At 37.8% G+C, this 22,164-nt stretch overlaps 1 pseudogene; it reads left to right on the top strand.

The window, feature by feature from the left end:
• The first annotated feature begins 7,758 nt into the window (after positions 1-7,758).
• LOC110742334 lies at positions 7,759-9,471 on the top strand (annotated as a pseudogene).
• The last annotated feature ends 12,693 nt before the right edge of the window (positions 9,472-22,164 follow it).

Here is a 22,164-nt window from a genome sequence, read left to right as displayed (position 1 = left end):
ATAGTCATTTTTTCTGTTCCTCTTCCTTCTCCCACTCTCCTCCCTCTGGGGGAGCTCCAGTATCTGTTGGTCCACTCTATGTGTCCATATACTTCCATCATTTAGCTCCCACTTATAAGTGAGAACATGCAGTATTCGGTTTTCTGTTCCAGTGTTAGTTTGCTAAAGATAATGGCCTCCAGCTCCTTCCATGTTCCAAAAGGTCATGATCTCATTCATTTTTATGGCTGCATAGCATTCTATGGTGTGTATGTCCACTGACGAACATTTAGGTTGACTCCACGTCCTTGCTATTGAGAATAGCTGCAATGGACATGTGCATGTATGAGTCTTTATGATACAACAGTTTCTATTCCTCTGGGTACATACCCAGTAATGGGATTGCTGGGTCGAATGATAATTTTGTTTTTAGCTCTTTGAGGAATCACCACACTGTCTTCCACAGTAGTTTAACTAATTTACAATCCCACCAACAGTGTATAAGCATTCCCTTTTCCCCACAACCTCTCCAGCATGCTTTTTTTGACTTTTTATTAATAGTCATTCTGACTGGTATTAGATGGTATTTCGTTGTAGTTCTGATTTGCATTTGCCTAATGATCAGTGATGCTGAACTTTTTTTCATATGCTGTTGGTCACACGTATGTCTTCTTTTGAAAATTGTCTGCTCATGTCCTTTGCCCACTTTTTAATGGGGTTTGTTTTTTTTTCTTGTAAATTAGTTTAGGTTCCTTATAGATGTTGGATATTAGACCTTTGTCAGATGCACAGTTTGCAAATATTTTCTCCCATTCTGTAAGATGTTTGTTCACTCTGTTGATAATTTCTTTTGCTGTGCAGAAGCAAAACTTTAACTTAGTTAGATTGCATTTGTCAGTTTATGCTTTCGTTGCAATTGCTTTTGGCATCTTCATTGTGAAATCTTTGCCAGTTTGTATGTCCAGATGGTATTGCCTAGGTTGTCTTCTAGGGTTTTTATGGTTTCAGGTTTTGCATTCAAGTCTTTAATCCATCTTGAGTTGATTTTTGAATATGGTATAAGGAAGGGGTCCAGTTTTAATATTCTGCATATGGCTAGCCAGTTCTCCCAGCACCATTTACTAAACAGAAAGTCCTTTTCCCATCACTTGTTTTTATTAGCTTTGCCAAAGATCAGATGGTTGTAGGTATGTGGTCTTATTTCTGGGATCTCTATTCTGTTCCATTGGTCTACATGTCTGGTATTGTGCTAGTACTATGCCATTTCAGTTACTATAGCCTTGTAGTACAGTTTGAAGTTGGGCAGCATGATACCTCCTGCTTTGTTTCTTTTTGCTAAGCAAAAAGGAATACATTTTGAATTTGATGTTGTTCATCAATTTTAGGAAATTTGCATCCACTTCTTCTACTATATTCTGTCTCTTCTTTCTTCACGGGTTTCCAAATAAATATATATTAAACCACTTCATGTTGTGACAGATGCTGGATTTTTTTATGTTTGTTCATTTTAATTTTTACATTATCTTTTTTCTATTTGCTTCAGTTTATGTTTCCCTTTAAGATTACTAGTCCCTTCTGTTTATAAACCCATTCAATTTTTTATTCTAGATATTATTTTTAGTTCTAAAATTTCTATTTAATTATTTTTTATACTTTTTGTTTCTCTGCTAAAACATCACATCTGTTTGTATATATTTTTTCTCTAAATTGTTTTATATAAATAATATTTTTATTTTTTATTAAAGTTCTAGGGTACATGTGCACAACGTGCAGGTTTGTTACATATGTATACATGTGCCATGTTGGTGTGCTGCACCCATTAACTTGTCATTTACATTAGGTATATCTCCTATTGCTATCCCTCCCCTCTCCCCGCACCCTACGACAGGCCCCAGTGTGTGATGTTCCCCTTCCTGTGTCCAAGTGTTCTCATTGTTCATTTCCCACCTATGCGTGAGAACATGCAGTGTTTGGTTTTCTGTTCTTGCAATAGTTTTCTGAGAATGATGGTTTCCAGCTGCATCCATGTCCCTACAAAGGACATGAACTCATCCATTTTTATGGCTGCATAGTATTCCATGGTGTATATGTGCCACATTTTCCTAATCCAGTCTGTCAGTGATGGACACCTGGGTTGGAAAGGATTATAAATCATGCTGCTATAAATAATATTTTTTTAATGGTAATTTAAAGTCTTTACAAATTTTGCACTTCAACATCTCTGGGCCTTCTTCTACTGACTGATTTTTATCTTGGTTATGTGCCACAATCTCTTCTTTACACATCTAGTAATTTTTTATTATATTTTTAACATTGTAGATAGAATACTATGTAGATTCTGGATTATTTCATCTTCCTTCAATAAGGGCTATATTTTGTCTAACAGACAATAAATTACTGGTGAATCACTTTGATCCTATAAGTATCTGATTTTTAGGTTTTTTGAGGATTTGGTTTAGTTTGAATTTAGTCCTAAATACCTAAGGACCTCCATGTTTGTTAAAAGCCATTATTCCTAGGATGTGGCACCTACTCTGAAAACTATTTCCCTGAGGTCTTCAATTTGATCAGGATGTACACTAAGATCACCCTACTCTGGCTCCAATACCTCCTTAGCATTATGCAATCTCTCTTCTACCTCAACAGCAATTATCTGCTAGCCCTATAGGCCTTGTTCAGCAGTCTTATCCTGTCTCTGCACAATTTAGGATTTGGTCAAGACCCTAAGAGGAACCCCTACACAAATTTCTGAATCTCCTTTGCAGCTCTTTTTCTCTGGTACTCTGCCCTTTCAATTCAGCTGCTGTTTTAGCAAACATAAACTCCCCTCTCTGATTCCTCTGTCCAGAGAGGCTAAGATTCTCTGCCTGAGTGGCATATCACCATTAAACTCTGGGAAATGCCCCTAACAGAAAACCTGAGTGAATGTAGATCTTACCTTGAATGCTTCACTCAAAGATTTCAACTCCATGCAGTGTGCAATGCCTGAAACTCTTGTTTCATGTATATTTTCCAGTTTATAGTTGTTTACTACGGGAGATTAAATTCAATACTAGCTACTCCATTGTGACTGGAACCGAAAGTGCCTGTAATCAATTGTTCAAAATCCAGACTAGTATTATAATATTGCTTATTTATACAATTATGCTTTTTAATAATTTTTTAACATTTATATTTTGCTTTGTTACACTAAAGTATTTTTTATTCTAAGCTCTATATTTATACTGTTTCAAAATTCACCTAATGGCTTATCTATTCTTTAAAAATAATACAGTTTTGAATTATTAACCTCTCAATTCACTAAAGAATGCCTTTGAGTAATTATTTTTTTCATACCGTTTACATAACAGACGCATTCTGAGGCTTTGCATTTTTGAAAAATAAATCTAGCTGTTGCCTTAATAGCTTAACATGAATGGTAACTCTACTGGGTATTTTCTGTTCATGATGTCTCATTTTTTATTGGCATTCATATTTTAATAGTGTGAAGTCAGCCCACTTGGGGTCCGTTTGAACAAAAACTGCATCTTACTTTCCACCTTGTTGCTCATGAATTTTCATTATCCTTGAAGTTTAAAATGTCTTCCATGATGCCTACAGATGTATTACCATTAATATCACCTAGAACACAGTGACCCTTTATATTAATAATTTATAGACTTAGCTGGAAACTTGGTATCTATTTTACTGGATATTAATACTTCTTATATATATCAGAATATATATATGTCAGAAGCATCAATAGCTAGTAAAATATATATTCTGATATATAAAAAACATATATAAGTATATATCAGAACATATTGCTTACTTCTGTAGTTATGCTTTTTAAGAATATATTAATATATCCTGCTATGTCTGATATATACCATCAGAAATATCAGAACATATTAAAATATATACATATCAATTCTGGTATATATCAGAAGCATTAAAATACAGCAAAATAGATATAGAATATACATATCAGGAGCATTTTATATATATATAATAAGAATTATATATCTCAGGGGAATTTTTATAGACACAAAATTTTGATCTTATTTAGGAACACTTAAAATTCATAGGTTGACTCTCCATTTCTCAATATTTGCTATTGTTTTGCTTTCTTGCTTTTTCTTTATATTCTTTTTCTCATTAAGTTTCTGAAACTTTTGAACAGTTTTCTTCATCTCCATGATAAATTTTCTAGAGAGCCAATTTTTCTTCCTATAGATAATTTAGTTTTGCCCTTATGTATTGAAATTCTTTCCATTCTTTACTGCATGACAACTACCTTCTGTCATGCTGTTCTTTATCCCATACCATTTTCTCTTTATTAGTTGCTCATGCTTCATAAAGTCATGCCTTCATATCTTTTACTGAGAACACTAAACAGATATTATCTAGCTATTCTGCTACTTCTTATCACAAATAATTTTTTGAGGCATATTTTTCCTTTGAGTCTTCAGATTAACGTAACTTTTTGGTGCTATAGAATATTTTATAGACCCAATTTTGTTTTTCATTGCTTATTTGCTTATATTTATGTCTGACTGAGTTGAGATCTCTTTAAGTCTAGCATTGCCAACAGACATGGTAAATTGTGTGTCCTTAAGCATCTCTTTATTGGTCATTTGGGGCATTAGATGACTTATCTCAAATCTAAACTTAGAAACATAGTAATGAGTATATCCTTAATCCAATTTATAGTGTGCAGCAAGCATTTATGCCTTGTGGCTCTGCTGAAATATGTTAAAATATTCTGTTTTTGCTGTTGAATTCTCCATGTTAGGCAATAAAATGCATATCCGGGGATGCAAGGAATTAATTCACATCCTCTTTTCCCCTGTTTTTGTGTACTAAAAGCTAAAATCAGTGCAGGAAGAGACGATTTGTTTTCTTGGTTTAGAGCAGGAGGTGAAACACTGGGACACTGGTATAAGACCTTTTCTACTTCAGAAAATATTTCCTGTGCAGTATGGGGGTGACCTGCTTGACAAGTACAGCCTTTTTGTTCCTGGGCTGGAAGAACGTAGATAAAATGAGTCAAACCCTTCTCATGCAAAGGAATCAGCATGCATAGCCTAGGGAAGTGTTTCTCAATCTAATCCACTCAGTTTTCCAATTCCTGAGAACTCTCAAATGTTAATTTATACTCTTATTCATTCCCAGTACTGTTGCAAATTTTATATATCTTCATATACACTCTTATTCATTCCCAGTACTGTTGCAAACTTTATATATCTTCAAGTATTTATTTTTTTAAAGAAAAATCTGGAGAAGACAGCATGCCACTACATTGCCTCAGAATTTTCAATGATCTCTTGTAATAGACTTTGTATGTGTTTCCATTTTTTTACTTCCTCCAACTGACAGTCACTAAATATAATTTCCCCGCCTGTCTTAAGTTTAGAAATATAACACCACATATTAGGAGTAAATAGAAGATTATTGAGAGAGTCCCTTACTTATCAAATTAACATCCTAATTCTCAGTGATGGAGCACAACCTCTAAAAATAATAAACATTGTAGTATATGCACAAATCGGTCCCTCTGCACAGAATCCTCTGCCCATCTGCAGACTACTCAGCAACACAGAACAAAAAAAAGCACAATTGTAGACATTTTTTGACTTGAAAATGAAATCACTTTTAAGAAACATTAAACTTTTTTTTTTTAATCTTGCAAAGACCAACTTCAAGCCATCTCCTCCAAGAAATACTTCCCTTCTGATTCTTCCTTCTGGTGCTTAGCAACAAGGTCAGACAGTTTAACTTGAAAAAGCAAAATTGAGTAAAGTACTTGCTAATAGTATGTTGCTATGTTGGATTTGGAATGCACTGAAACATTTTTATCTTGTTTTTTTCAAAATAAAATTCTAAAATATTACTTTATTACTTTTTCAGATAAAATGATTAAAATCATTAAAATAATTAAAATTGAATTGTGTTTTTTGTTCCTCAAACTCTGGAATCACACCAATAAAATAACAATGAAGTAGTGTCTTCCTCAGAGTGCCACTGCGAAGACTAAGATATGTAATGCACTTAAATAAAAATAAAACTATCAAAATTACTGATGAGAAGTGCTAACTATAAGCACGGAACCACAAATTTATTTGTGTATACTGCAGAGAATTATAAAGAAAAACAAAAGCAACAAGTATAGTTTTTGACTCAATAATTATAATTTTTTTTAACATTGTGGCTGTGTTTTTTCTCTATTCCACAAAATACAAAGCATGATATTCAACCCAGAGCAAAAACACTGTTGTCCTGATAGGTATAATGGTAATTTCATACCTGCATCCTTAGACTATAAATTCTTAAAAAGTAGAGATTACACCTAGTTAATTCTGCCCATAACCAAATCCAGAACCATGCATATGGGCAACTCAATGAGCCACCTTCTGTCCTGATTTGACACTATCTAGACAATCCTTTAGGTATATTTTCAATTTCTACTTTTGATTCAGTGGAATTTTGCAATTTGTGAAGTTGATGTGCCCACCATGCCCAGGTGATTAAGTATTTACCCAATATTAATTGAGCACCATCTAGGAGTCAGTCAATGACGTAATTGCCTGGGAGACGATCCCAAGTCACCACTTCCATCTTCAAAGATCTCACAGCCTAGCAGAGGGAATAGACTATTTTTAAAAATCACAACTCAGTATGACAAGTGCCGTGGATACTATGAAATAAAATTTGGGAGTCTCCGAGCTGCACTGATGGGGTCATGATTAACCTGAAAAGCAAGTAGGAGTTAGCTATGGAATGAGGAGTCCCACCTGCAGCCAGCCTTATACTGCAGAGGGGTTGATGCCGGGACGTCTTATACTGGCAACAGACGCTTGGGTTTGGATTTCCCCTCAGCCAATTCTGAGCTTAGTGAGCTTTAACAAATCCTTTAACCCCTTGGAGATTGTTCTGCAAAATGAGGATTATAATAGTTTCTAATTAATGGAGTCGCGGGGACCAAATTGGTTAAGTAGAGCTTTTACCAGGCCCTGCTACACAGCGAGCCCTAGCTCAGCGTGAACTTTGATTATCATTATTATTGGTTTGCTGCTTTCTCCCAGTGGCCTCTCCTGAAGTTTCCAATCAAGTTATAATTTTCCTCGTATGTGCTCACATCTCAGGCACATCAGCACAGCAGCATTACGGCCATTCAGCAACGGTTCCAATCAGAGCTCATAAGATCTCGCTTAAGCCTTATCTGAACAATGTGCTAAAGGAACTTTCCTGTTGAAAAAGGAAGGAGCTTTTCAGAGTGCCACTAGATGATTAGAGGCAAACTGTCATGCTGATGTAAATATGAGAGTTTAGTTATGGAAGGTGGGAGTGTTTACTTAAAATGACACTAAAGCTGAACTTTTATGAATGGCTTTTTATTATACAAGACATCTATGTTCACTGAAGAAACTTAGAAAGTATAGACAATCAATAATTTATACAAATTATAATCAGCTGTGATCCCACCGCCCATAAAAAAAGTACTATGGCATTTTGATGCAAATAGTTTCAATCTTTCTTCTACACATGCATACTCTGAGAAAAACGCATGTACCCTTCTGCTTCTCTCCCAACTAACCCCACACATACCCCCACTTGAACATCTCTTAGGAAGAGATCATTTGTCATTTGATAGGCCAGAGTTCAGAATGACCACTTGGCCATATTTAACTGGTGGACCAAGTTATTATTCCTTAAAGACCCCAAGTCCTCCTTTGGCTCACTTCTTTCTATGACTCGGTGATAAGAAAACCAAGGAATACAAAGAGAGTTGTTCGTGTGTGTGTGTGTGTCCTATCTACTCTGTAACTATAATTAAATAGGCAGGGGTATACTCTGTTTACCCAGCCACCCTGGACGCAGGAGGCTTCACTTAAAGTAAAAGTCTCTGGATGTAACCATGCTCTTCTATCCATCTTTTAAGAGAAAGGTCACAAGGTGAACTAGGTGTTTATCCAGTTACTAATAAACAATACCATCTCCTATCATTCCTTGAGGATCACTTGCTTGGCTGGTAACCCCCTGAGAAAGACACATGATCAGCATGACAATCTTCACAGCCCTGCATCCCTGACCATAACACCATTACAGCAATACCAAATTCTCACCTCTAATCTCTAAAAATACGCACAAATAAATAAACCCATTTATTTGTCTAAAAATGAAATTATCCTGCTCTGTCGCCTGCCACGGCTGCCCGAGCGGTTCACTGCACTGTGGAGACAGACTCCAGACAGTATGTCCAGCAAAGGCTCCGTGGTTCTGGCCTACAGTGGCCGCCTGGACACCTCCTGCATCCTTGTGTGGCTGAAGGAACAAGGCTATGACGTCATTGCTTACCTGGCCAACATTGGCCAGAAGGAAGACTTTCAGGAAGCCAGGAAGACTGAAGCCTGGGGCCAAAAAAGTGTTCATTGAGGATGTCAGCAGGGAGTTTGTGGAGTTCATCTGGCTGGCCATCCGGTCCAGCACACTGTATGAGAACCGCTACCTCCTGGGCACCTCTCTGGCCAGGCCCTGCATCGCCTGCAAACAAGTGGAAGTCGCCCAGCGGGAGGGGGCCAAGTATGTGTACCACGGCACCACGGGAAAGGGGAATGATCAGGTCCGGTTTGAGCTCACCTGCTACTCGCTGGCCCCCACAGATAAAGGTCATTGCTCCCTGAATAATGCCCGAATTCTACAACCGGTTCAAGGGCCGCAATGACCTGATGGAATACTCAAAGCAACGCGGGATTCCCATCCCGGCCACTCCCAAGAACCCGTGGAGCATGGACGAGAACCTCATGCACATCAGCTACGAGGCTGGAATCCTGGAGAATCCCAAGAACCAAGCGCCTCCAGGTCTCTACACGAAGACCCAGGACCCGGCCAAAGCCCCCAACATCCCTGACATTCTCGAGATCGAGTTCAGAAAAGGGGTCCCCATGAAGGTGACCAACGTCAAGGATAGTGCCACCCTCCAGACCGCCTTGGAGCTCTTCATGTACCTGAACAAAGTCGAGGGCAAGCACGGCGTGGGCATTGTCATCGTGGAGAACCGCTTCATTGGAATGAAGTCCCGAGGTATCTACGGGGCCCCAGCAGGTACCATCCTTTACCGCGCTGATTTAGACACCAAGGCCTTCACCATGGACCGGGAAGTGCACAAAATCAAACAAAGCCTGGGCTTGAAATTTACTGAGCTGGTGTATACTGGTCGCTGGCTTTCTGGCACAGCCCTGAGTGTGAGTCTGTCCGTCGCTGCATCGCCAAGTCCCAGGAGCGAGTGGAAGGGAAAGTGCAGGTGTCCGTACTCAAGGGCCAGGTGTCCCTACTGAAGGGCCAGGTGTACATCCTTGGCCGGGAGTCCCCACTATCTCTCTACAACGAGGAGCTGGTGAGCAGGAACGTGCAGGGTGATTAAAGCCAATTGATGCCACCGGGTTCATCAACATCAATTCCCTCAGGCTGAAGGAATATCATCGTCTCCAGAGCAAGGTCACCGCCAAATAGACGCCCTTACAATGAGGAGTTGGAGCCGCCTCAATTTGCAGCTCCCCCAAGTACAGGCGCTAATCGTTGTGATAATTTGTAATTGTGACTAGTTCTCCCTGGCTGGTAGCATAGTGGGGCTCCCAGGCCCCAGCTTTGTTCCCGGTCCCCCTGAAGCCTGCAAACATCGTCACTGAAGGGAAGGGTGGGGGCAGCTGCGGTGGGGAGCTATAAAATGACAAAAGATACACTAGTCAAAAAAAATGAAATTATACCATACATATCAACTTATTAACTATGTAAGTTAATAAATAACCCAATCATATATTTTTACATTGATGAATACATACATAAACATGTCTGCTTCCTCATTTTTTATTTTTTTACTTATACAATGATTTTGTTGTGTGAATACTACCATAATTTATTGAACCAATCTTCTCTCATTGGAGAGTTAAATTGTTTTTAAGCTTTCACTATTAAAAACAATGTCTCAGTGAAAATCCCTCTACATGTACCCTTGTGATTGTGATTGACTATACCCAAAGACCATATTCTTCCCTGCACCATGGCAAATATACATAATATCCTACCATCATTTCTACCAAAGCTTGACTTCCCCAGGTCTGTATCTAGGTAGCTAGAAGAAGCTCATAACTACTTCATTTCAGATGAAACTGCATGTCAATGGCCTGAGCAGCATGGAGCTCCACAATTAGATTAATTGGTCCCCCAGGTAACTAATCTTGAATTTCTAATGAGCCCATTAGAATAGAAGGAACTGCAAATCTGAATTCAGATGTCAGAGTTAGGACTAACAATATGAAGCAAAGGCCCAGCACAGTGGCTCACTCCTGTAAGCCCAGCACTTTGGGAGGCCAAGGCAGGCAGATCACTTGAGGCTAGAAGTTGGAGACCAGCCTGGCCAACATGGTGAAACCCCATGTCTACCAAAAAATAGAAAAATTAGCCAGGTGTGGTGGTGGACACCTGTAGTCCCAGCTACTCGGGAGGCTGAGGTGGGAGGATGGCTTGAACCCACAAGGCAGAGATTGCAGTGAGACGAGATCATGCCACTGCACTCCAGCCTGGGTGACAGAGCAAGACTCTTTCAAGTATATATAGCACAATCAACAAGCAGAGAGGCAAAAACCTAACTGGGGCTATTTCATCCTACCTGCTGAAACTCTCACTGTCTGAGCTACTGGACTGGGGGTGAGGTGTGAGAGTTAACACTTGCTGGACCTTAGAGGCATAGTAGGCCAGGCAGGGATAATTTAGAGAATATTTTAGAAAGTTTTCAGGATATTTCTAGAGCCACAAATCAAAGGTGTTTTTTCAAACCTATAATATCTTCCTCATAAGTATAGATTACTCAAGAGACAATTTTAGGTACTAACACCGTAAAATTTTACGGACACCACAAAACCAGAGTTTTCCAACTCAATGAAACACTGCCATTGATGTGTTTAAAATAGAAACTCAGATTTATAAATAATAATAGTAACGATAATAGTCATCATCTTTTAAAATAATTATCTTTCAAAGGCTCATTTTTTTTTTTTAATTAAAAACAGAGCTGGTGACCTTCACAAAGCAAACTAGGGAATACATCAGTATCCTGGCACTTGAGCAGAATTTCTAGGGATTTGGGCCCCTGTGAATCCTCTCCAGCCCAGAGAATGACTTAAAGAAAAAACAAAAGCCCTATAGTTTACATCTGTTTTTTTAGTCTTCACCTGACAGAATTGTCAATCACATATTCCTTCCTCCCTCACCATAACAGAAGGCATGTGACCCAGACTGTCCAATCAAAGTACCTCATGCTTCAAGATTGGCCCAGGGGCACATTCATGACCCAAGTATAGCCAGTGACAGTCATTTATCAAAAGTTTATAGGGAGCTGAGAGAGATTTTCTCTCCTACAGAGAGCATAACCCCATGGACCATGTAAAACACGGTGCTGTTAGGTGGCATCTCAGTCATTACATAGAAAAAGCCTCACAAGATATTCAAGTTCTCTCTTTCAGCTACCTCTCTTTGAAGTAAATTTCTTTTGCAGCTAAAATCATTCTCATCTAAAACTCCCAGGATCATTTGATTCCTGCAAAGATCATCTGAGTCTAAGGAAAAGATGAATGTGGAACTGGAAAGTTCATCACAATTCAATTATTAGTTGGATATAACATTAAGATTTGGCTCTAGATTGATTTGTGCTTTCTAAAATTACTTGTGTTGCAGAATACATTTGACCTCACACTCATATTTCTTCCTGGGGAGAGCACAGACCAAACTGAGAATAATTATGTTTCCTTCATTACTCAGTCATTCATTCATTCAAATTAGTACGTGACAATTTTTCCATATTCTTAAAAATCATTTCACATGACCGGCTTTATCACATTATCTTTTTTCAAATAGCAACCCCAAGCATTGCTCTTACCCTAAAACGTTTTTCAAATAATTGTAATGGGGGAGGAGGAAAAGGGGAGTTGTGGTTCAATGGCTATAGAGTTTCAGTTCTGCAAGAGGAAAAAGTGCTGGAGATGTTTTACAACGATGTGAAACAGCCTCAATGTGGATATACTCAACACACTAAACTATGCAGTTAAAAATGGTTAAGATGGCACATTTTATATTATGTATTTTTAATACAATAAAAAATTGTAACAGCACAAAACAATAAAATATGTTTTAATACTTTATGGTGTTATAGGCTGAATTCAGCTGATGAAAAAAGATATATTATTGGAAAAACTTACTGAAAAACACTTGGAAGGGAAGCTGAATCCCAGGACCTTAAAGTTGTCTCAGTACCTAGGCTTCTCAAAATGAGGAGAGATATTTTATGTAACAGATGACAAAAGAGATGGAGCTCCCGGAAAAATCTAGGGCAGAGGGATAAAAAAACATTAAAATGGTCAGAAGTTGTTGATTTTACCCCTCCCCATGACCACATGAAATGTTTGGTGCCAGTCAATTCTTTTGGGAGCAGTTCACAAAGACATTTCATTACATTTCATTACACATCTGGGTCAATGCTGCAGCTCAGAGGAGCCATTGAGAAGCAAGGTTGAAAAGGTCCCAAATGATGTTTGTATTAAAAGAGTTTACAAGGCACTTTCCTATTCATAATCTAATTAGTCTCCATGGTAACATAAAAATGGGTATTAGCATAAGTTCCATTTTACAGATAAGATAACTAAGGCCCATAAAATCTAGGCATGTTCTCCAAAGTCATACAAGCAAGAAGAGATGAGCCTAGTCCTCTAAATCAAGTTCTCATACTCTTTCCATATACATTTCCACGTTGTCCTCCCCTGACACTGTGCAAGTCCACAAACTCTTCCAAACCTGAACCTGCTTCCCTAGTGTCAGCTCAAACCACAAAACAGCTCATCTAAACTGTGCAAAATGTGAGATTAGCACAAGTAGTCTGAGTATATTAGTCCACTCCAGCACAGATATATTGAAACACCTGAGACTGGGTAATTCACAAAGAAAAGAGGTTTAATTGGCTCATATTTCCTCAGATTGTAGAGGAAGCATGGCTGGGGAGGCCTCAGGTAATGTACAACCATTGGCGAAAGGCAAAGGAGAAGCAGGCACATCTTCACATGGCCAGAACTAGAGGAAGGAGAAGGGGGTGTGCTACGTACTTTTAAACAAGATCTCGTGAGAACTCATTATCAGGAGAACAGCAAGGGGGGAATCCACCCCATAATCCAATCACCTCCTATAGGCCCCTCCTCCAACATTGGGGATTATAATTCAACATGAGATTTGGGCAGGGATACAAATCCAAACCATATCACTGAGACTGAGCCCCTTTTTGAGTACAGAAGCCAAACCATGACTCTATTCATTTTTAAATCCGCAGTGCTAGGTTCCTGGTAGTTATTCCTAATATGTTTGTTGAATATATACCATTTCAATGGTATACATTTACATCACCTCTCATGCCAAACTAGTAGAATATAAAATGAATCATATATTAATTTATTGATGGAATTGAGTGAATTCCAATTTGTCTGATTGTTTCCCTGATGTTATAGAGTTTTCCAGGCTGGGACTTTATTCCACATATTATATTTTCCCTTAAAGACATTGTCTATCAATGCAAATAAAAACCACAATGAGATACCATCTCACACTAGTCAGAATAGTTATTATTAAAAATCAAAAAACAACATATGCTGGCAAGGCTGCAAAGAAAAGGGAACACGTATACACTGTTGGTGGGAATGTAAATTAGTTCAAGCACTGTGGAAAACAGTTTGAAAACTTCTCAAAGAACTTCAGTCAGAATTACCTTTCAACCCAGCAATCCTATTACCGGGTATATATCTCAAAGAAAATAAATCATTCTACCAAAAAGACACTTGCACTCATATGTTTATTTCAGCACTATCCAAAATAGCAAAGACATGAAATCAACCTGGGGTATGTGTGTGTGTGTGTGTGTGTATGTATAAAATGGTATATATATGTGTACCATGGAATACTATGCAGCCATAAAAAGAACGAAATCATGTCCTTTGAAGCAACATGGATGCAACTGGAGGCCATTATCCTAAGTAATTAACATGGGCACAGGAAACAAAATGCTGCATGCTCTCACTTCTAAGTGGGAAGTAAACATTGGGTACTCATGGACATAAAGATAGCAACAATAGACCCTGGGGACTACTAGATGGGGAAAGGAGGGAGGGAAAAGGGAGCTGAAAAACTACCTATTGGGTGCTATGCTCACTACCTGGGTGACAGGATCATTCATATCCCAAACCTCAGCACCAGACAATATACCCAGGTAACAAATGCAGCATATGTACCCCTTGAATCTAAAATAAAGGTTGAAATTATATATTTTTAAAGGCATTGTATATCCTTAAAACTCCTACAGTGGGACATGAAGGAGAGCTTACTGATGTGAAGTGCAATTCTCAGAATTAGACCACTGAAAATCGGAGTTCAGTAACCTTTATTATTCCTACCATTTTAAGCTTAAAATCTTTGAAATACATTATGTCACTTCAAAGACATTGAAATATTCATTTTATTCTTTTTCTTTGCACGTAATTATTCAAATGAAAGATGCTTAAAACTCGGTCTCCTTTGGAAACTTTTGCAGTGGTAATTCACTGCCTCCAAACAATTCAAAGTACATGGTTTCTGAGGTGTGTGGGTGGTTGCGTTTGTACTCTCTTACCAAGGATATGAGAGCAGTAACCTTTTGTTCTCCATTATGCCAACTGTAAGAAACGGTCACAAAAATGTAGACAAGGAAAAGCAGACTAGGTGCCAGCAGTCTCCTTAAGGCAGTATGGCAGAATTTAAAAATCAAGTTCTTGAGCTCTGGATTTGTGATCTTAGACCAATCACTTCACCTCTCTTTGCTTTGTTTACTTCACTGTAAAAAATAAAAGGCAGGATCACTTCTTAAAGCCACTTAAGGTTCTGAGGAGGTGCCACAGGATGAAGGGACTGACCAAAGCCAGAGATCATGTGGTCCCTCCATCAGCTCCAATCAGAAGAACTTCACCTTGACCTATGTTATTAATTATTGAACTTATGAGGAAGATTTAATTCAACCAACAAGTACTCCATGCCTAATGATACTTGAAAACCACTGACCTACCATCCTTTTATAATTCAGCATTTCTTGCCTCTGATCTCACTCTAAAAACTACTTGTCTAAATTTTCCCATTATACTATTCATAACTGTAAGAGGCGTGCCTACCATTGCAAATTCATGATGCTGTTGTGACCTTTTCCAGTGAGGGTGTTTAATAGTATTAAATAGAATAAATTTTAAGCTATTTGCCAGGTGTTTTCGCATTTATGATCTCATGTAATTGACACATATTTGCTGACATTTATCAATTTGCACCACTAAGCTGGCTATTTTAAGAAGTGCAAAAGACATGTAAAGAGGTAGTATGGCATAAGTGATTCTATACAAATTTAAAACAAAACAATATGGTTATTTTAAAAAGCTTGAAGACAGGCACGGGGGCTCACACCTGTAATCCTAGCACGTTGGGAGGCTTGAGGTCAGGAGTTTGAGACCAGTCTGACAACATGGTGAAACCCCGTCTCTACTAAAACACAAAAAAATCAGCCGGGCATAGTGGCATGCTCCTGTAGTCCCAGCTATTCGGGAGGCTGAGGCAGGAGAATCACTTGAGCCGGGAGGCGGAGCTTGCAGTGAGCCCAAATCGCGCCACTGCACTCCAGCCTAGGCAACAGAGCGAGACCCTGTCTAAAAAATAAAAAATAAAAATAAATAAGAGCTTGGGTTCTGGAATAAAGCATATGTGTTTGCCAATGCTGGTTCCACCACAGATGAACATAAATTTGTGCAATTTCTCTAATCTGTCAGGCTCGGGTTTTTCACCTGCAACACGGAGAAAATGTCTATGTCATAGCATGACTCTTTAAATTAATAGAAATATTTAACATATATCAAGGGCTTCAAATGTTTCAGGTACTCTAAGTCTTTCACATGGACAATCTAATTTATTCCTCATATTAACCAAATGAGGTGATTTTAGTTCCAGTTTACATATGAAATAATAACTGAAAACAGAGAAGCTTGTCCAAGGCCACACAGCTAGCGTGCAAAGGAGCCGCATTTTAAACTCAGAGAATCTAACTCCAGAGACCACAGCTTAATCACTGCACCATGGGGTAATGCGCAGGCAAGCATCTAACACACTGCCTAGAACTGAGTAGATGCTCACTAATAATAAATTCCTTTCTCTATTAGACCCATTCCACTCTCTTTACAGCATAGGTGGAGATGTTGAATAATAAATAACAACACAATACACTACCAGCCACAAACAAACGCTTAAGAACACATGCCGGCCGGGCGCGGTGGCTCACGCCTGTAATCCCAGCATTTTGGGAGGCCGAAGTGGGTGGACCACGAGGTCAGGAAATCGAGACCATCCTGGCTAACACGGTGAAACCCCGTCTCTACTAAAAAATACAAAAAAAATTTGCCGGGCGTGGTGGCAGGTGCCTGTAGTCCCAGATACTCGGGAGGCTGAGGCAGGAGAATAGCGTGAACCCGGGAGGTGGAGCTTGCAGTGAGGCCAGATCGCACCACTGCACTCCAGCCTGGGCGACAGAGCGAGACTCCGTCTCAAAAACAAACAACAACAACAAAAAACCACATACTACTGTTCATTCCATAACAAAATGAACATTAAGAAAATAAAGTGTCTGTCAGTCAGCAGAGAGAAATTTGTTGAAGGAGTGAACTTTTGGCTGGACCTTACAGAAAAGGTGTGTTTGAAAAGACTAAGAGGAAACAAGTCAGCATTTGAGAAAACACACCATAAACAAAGGCATGGAGCGACAGACAAATATGGAGATTGGAGGAAGGAAGGTGAGTTGGAGAGATTCACGATTGCTCTGTAACTTTATAAACATACTCTCCTTTAGGCAGATTTAATGTATTTTTTAAAATTTTGGATTTTCAGGAAACAAATTAGCAATCATCATTAAGCTTACAAAAGTATTCTTCTTAGAAGAATTAGCTGAAGAGGTTATCTTTAATGAGCTCCCTTCTGGAATTTAAAAGTGTGTCATTTTCAAAAAACAAATTAACTTACATGCTATTTTTAAATATATGGACATTCATAAAGCAGTGGGATACATGCTTATTCTAAGAGCAGAAAACTTTTCCTTCAAACCAAATATTTCAAAAGATCTCGATATATACAGCAGACAAGAAAAAAAGCACTGTGCTAGCTGAAGCCAAGATGTTAAGTACAAAGTCCTGTGTAACCCTGTAGAGCCTAGATCAGTAAGCAGAAATTCCTCACAAAAGAGTAACACCTCTCTGAGCTCAAATGATTGTGCCAATTTTCTCTGCTCAAAAAAATGTAATATCCAACCAGCCTCTCTGGCTAATGTTGGCTGTATCATGTTACCATTGGCCGAGATTTGATCTCAAACAGCAGTACCAGATGGTGACAGGGTAGCTGATAGACTCTGCCAACCTGAAGACAGGTAAAGTTAACATAAACCCATGTGGAATGTTGTTGTGTTGAGTAGTATTTTACTTGCCTTTTGTATTTCTATTTTTTTTGGTGTGTAATATGTTACTTCTTCACACCATTTCTTACAAGTTAAAAAAAGTAAATGACACCCAGAGAGAGTTGGTATAATGCCAGGTTTCTCCACGACTGTGGGACAAAGCCAAGTGGAGTTTTTCTCTCCATTCTTTTATTGATAAACTTGAATTTCTAATCTTTTTTGATAAGCATGCCCCACCTAGGTTAGCTTGTTGACTTTCATTTTGTGTACAACCACCCACCACATCAAAAGAACCAAAATATTAGTATTTTTGCAATGTATAACAAAATCAAGCATTTGAGGAATTCAGATCTGTCCAAATGATAATAACTGATAACAGAAAAGGAATTTCCATTCTCTAAAAGCAGGTTTCATAGGGCCCTACAGAATTGCTTCACTCACTAATAAAAAAATTGTCTAGTACTAACAGGATGTCTACAAAAAAAAGGAATGAAATGGGCAATCATCTCTATCTCCAAAAAAGGAGTATAAGCATATCCATATGTGTTGTTTTTATTTTTAATCATTTTCCCAGCTTTTTTGTGTTATAATTGACAAATAAAAAATATATTTAAGGTATGCATGATATTTTGATATATCTATACATTGTAAATGATTACCACAAGCTAGCTAACACATTCATCACCTCAAATAGCTACCTTTGGGTGTATTTACGTGGGCTAATATTTAAGATCTACTCTATTCTCAAACATTAAATATACATTATAGGATTATTAACTATAGTTACCATGCTGAACAGTATATCTGCAGATTTATAACTGCAACTTTGTATCTTTGACTAACATATCCCCATTTCCCCATTCCCCCACCCCTTGCAGACACGATTCTACTCTCTGATTCCATGAGACCAACTTTTTTAGATTCCACATAAAAATGAGATCATGCAGTATTTGTTCCTAGTTTATTTCATTTAGCATAATGTCATCCAGGTTTATCCATTGTCACAAATGACAGGATTTCCTTCTTTATTAAAATTGTTACTATTTAACTGACAAATATAAATTATATATATATATGTATATATTTATGGTGTACAACATGATATTTTGAAAGATGTATACTGTGGAATGGCCAAATCAAGTTAATTAATATATGTATTATCTCCCATACTTTTTTTTTTTTTGGTGAGAACACTTAAAATATATTCTCTTAGCAATTGTAAGTTGACAGAATTTTAAATTGTATATAACACACTTAAAGTCATATATATTGTCATTATATATATATATATGTTAAGAATACAGTTATCAGCTACAGTCATCATGTTGTACAATAGGTCTCTGGAACTTATTTCTCCTAACTGAAATTTTGTGCCCTTTGACCCAGATCTCTGCAATCTCCCCCAACCCCCCCCCAAGCCTCGGGTAACCACCATTCTACTCTCTTCCTCTGTGAGTCTGCCTTTCTTAGAATCTACATACAAGTGACAGCATGTGGCATCAGTCTTTCTGTGCCTGGCTTACTTCATTTAACATAGTGTCCCGCCGGGCGCGGTGGCTCACGCCTGTAATCCCAGCGCTTTGGGAGGCTGAGACGGGTGGATCACGAGGTCAGGAGTTCAAGACCAGCCTAGCCAAGATGCTGAAACCCCATCTCTACTAAAAACACAAAAATTAGCCGGGCATGGTGGCGTGTGCCTGTAATCCCAGCCACTTTGGAGGCTGAGGCAGGAGAATCGCTTGAACCTGGGCGACAGAGGTTGTAGTGAGTCAAGATCGTGCCACTGCATTCCAGCCTGGGCGACTCCAGAGCAAGATTCCATCTCAAAAAATAAATAAATAAAATAAAATAAAAAACACAGCGTCCCCAGGGTTCATCCATATTGTTCCAAGTAACAGAGGCTCCTTCTTTCTTAAGGCTGAATAGTATTTCATTGTGTACATATACCACATTTTCTATACCCATTCATCTATTGATGATCACTTAGGTTGATACTATATCTTGGATATTGTGAATAATGCTTCAATGAACATGGGAGTTCAGGTATCTCCTCAAGATGGTGATTTCATTTCCTTTGGATATATACCAGTAGTGGGATTGCTGAGTCATATGGTAGTTTTATTTTTAAGTTTTTTAAGGAAGCTCCATACTGTTTTCCATAACAGCTACACAAATTTACATTCCCACTAACAGTGTACAAAGTTTCAACAGCCTCATCAACACTTGCTATCTTTTGTCTTTTTGATAGTAGCCATTCTAATAAGTAGGAGGTGATATTTCACTGCGGTTTTGATTTGCATTTCCCTAATGATTAATAATGTTAAACACCTTTCCATATACCTGTCGGGCATTTGTATCTCCTCTTTACAGAAATGTCTATTAAGGTCTTGTGCCTATTATTTTTAAAAACTGAGGTATTTGTTTTCTTGCTATTGAATTGTTTGAGTTCCTTATCTACAAGAGGTCTTTGAAAAAAAACGTGGAAATTTCATCTTATGGAAAAACTATGCATCGATTTCAAAAATTTCTTTTGCCAAAATAATTTTATACCAACTTATTACAACATGTCTAAATAAGTTCTAGTTTGAATCACTAAGAAGGATAAGACATCAGTTTTAAAGAGCCCCTATCAAAGGATATGAATTCTGCTAAAACTGAAGCAAGAACAAACATCAAATTTATGGTGAAGCTTGGGTGGAAGAATAGTGAAATCATTTAAGCTTTATAAAATGCTTATGGGGATAATGCCCCAAAGAAATCCACAGTTTGCAAATGAATAACTCATTTTATGAAAGGATGAGGTGATGGAGCCCACACTGAAGATGAAGCCCACAGTAGCAGACCATCTACATTAATTTGCAAGGAAAAAATTAATCTTGTTCATTCTCCAATTGAAGAGGACCAACGATTAACAGCAGAAACAACAGGCAACACCATAATCATCTTAATTAGTTCATCTTACAGAATTCTGACTAAAACATAAAAGTTGAGGAAACTTTCCACTTGATGGGTGCCAAAACCATTGCACCCAGATTAGCTGCAGATAAAAGCAGGGCTTTCAATGGAAATTTTAAACAACTGGGATCAAGATCCTGAAGCAGTTCTTCTACTGAAGACAAAGCACATCAAAGCAATGGTTACCTAGAAATGGAAATGGTCCAGTCAAGGCAAAAACAGGCCAGTCAAGAGGAAATAGCATGGCAACAGTTTTTTTGGATTCTCAGAGCATTTTACTTGTTGATTTTCTAGAGGGCCAAATAATAATAACATCTGCTGATTAAAAGGGTATTTTGAGAAAGTTAGCCAAAGCTTTAGCAAAAAAAAAAAAAGAACCCAGGAAATCTTCACCAGAGTCCTTTCCCACCATTGCAATGCTCTTGAGCATTCATCTCAGCAAACAAGGGCAATTTTGCAAGAGTTCCTATGGGACATCATTGAATATCCATCTTACAGTGATGATTTGGCTCTTTTTGACTTCTTTTTGCTTCCTAATCTTAAAAAATATTTAAAGGGCAATCATTTTTCTTCAGTTAATAATATTAAAAAGATGGCATTGACATGGTTCAATTCCCAGGACCCACAATTATTTAGAAATGGACTAAATGGCTGTTTTCATTGCTTACAAAAGTGTCTTGAATTTGATAGTTTACATTGAGAAATGAAGTTTATATTTTTTATCTGTTAATTCCATTTTTCCACAAACTTTTTGAAGTTCCTTCATATTTTGAGTATTAACTACTTATCTGATGAATGATCTGAATTTCTTTCAATTCTCTGGGTTGTCTCTTCACTTTGTTGATTGTTTTCCTTACTATCCAGAAGCTTTTTCAGTTGATATAGTCCCACTTGTCTAGTTTTGCTTATGTTGTCTGTGCTTTTGGAGTCATGTCCAAAAAATTATTGCCCAAACCAATGTCAAGAAGCATTTTCCCTATGTTTTTTCTTCTGGTAGTGTTCCACTTTCAGGTCTTGCATTTAAGTCTTTAATTTATTTTCAGTTGATTTGTGTATATTGTGTAAGATAAGGTTCTAATTTCATTCTTCCACATGTGGCTATCCAGTTGTCCCAACACCATTTATTTTAAAAATTAGTCTTTCTCCATTGTGAGAGTTCTTGAAAACTTTGTCCAAGACAAATTGACTGTAAATGTGTGGATCTGTTTTAAGGCTATCTATCCTGTTCAATTGGTTCATATGTCTGTTTTTATACTAGTACTATACTGTTTTCATCACTATTGTGGTATATTTTGAAAGCAGGTAGTGTGACGCCATCAGCGTTGCTCTTCTTGCTCAAAATTGCTTTTGGCATTTCGGGGTCTTTTGTGGTTCCAAACAAACTTTAAGTTTTTTTTTACTATTTCTGTGAAAAACATCAATGGACACTTGATAGGAATTTCATTGAATCTGTAGATTATTTTGGGTGGTGTACATATTTTAACAATATTATATTTTCCAATCCATAAACGTGGATAACTTTCCATTTCTTTATGTCTACTTTGGTTTCTTTCATCAAGGTTTTATAGTTTTAAGTGTACAACTATTTCACCTCTTGGTTAAATTTATTCCTAAGTATCTTTTGTGTGCTCTTATAAATGGGAGTCTTTCCTTAATTTCTGTTTCTGGTAATTAGTTGTTAGTGTACAGAAAAACAATTAACTTTGTAA

Source organism: Papio anubis, chromosome 12 (assembly GCF_008728515.1).
Source record: "Papio anubis isolate 15944 chromosome 12, Panubis1.0, whole genome shotgun sequence".
Lineage (NCBI taxonomy): Eukaryota > Metazoa > Chordata > Mammalia > Primates > Cercopithecidae > Papio > Papio anubis.
The sequence above is the reverse complement of the archived record's forward strand: the minus strand, read 5'-3'. Positions and strand labels throughout refer to the sequence as shown.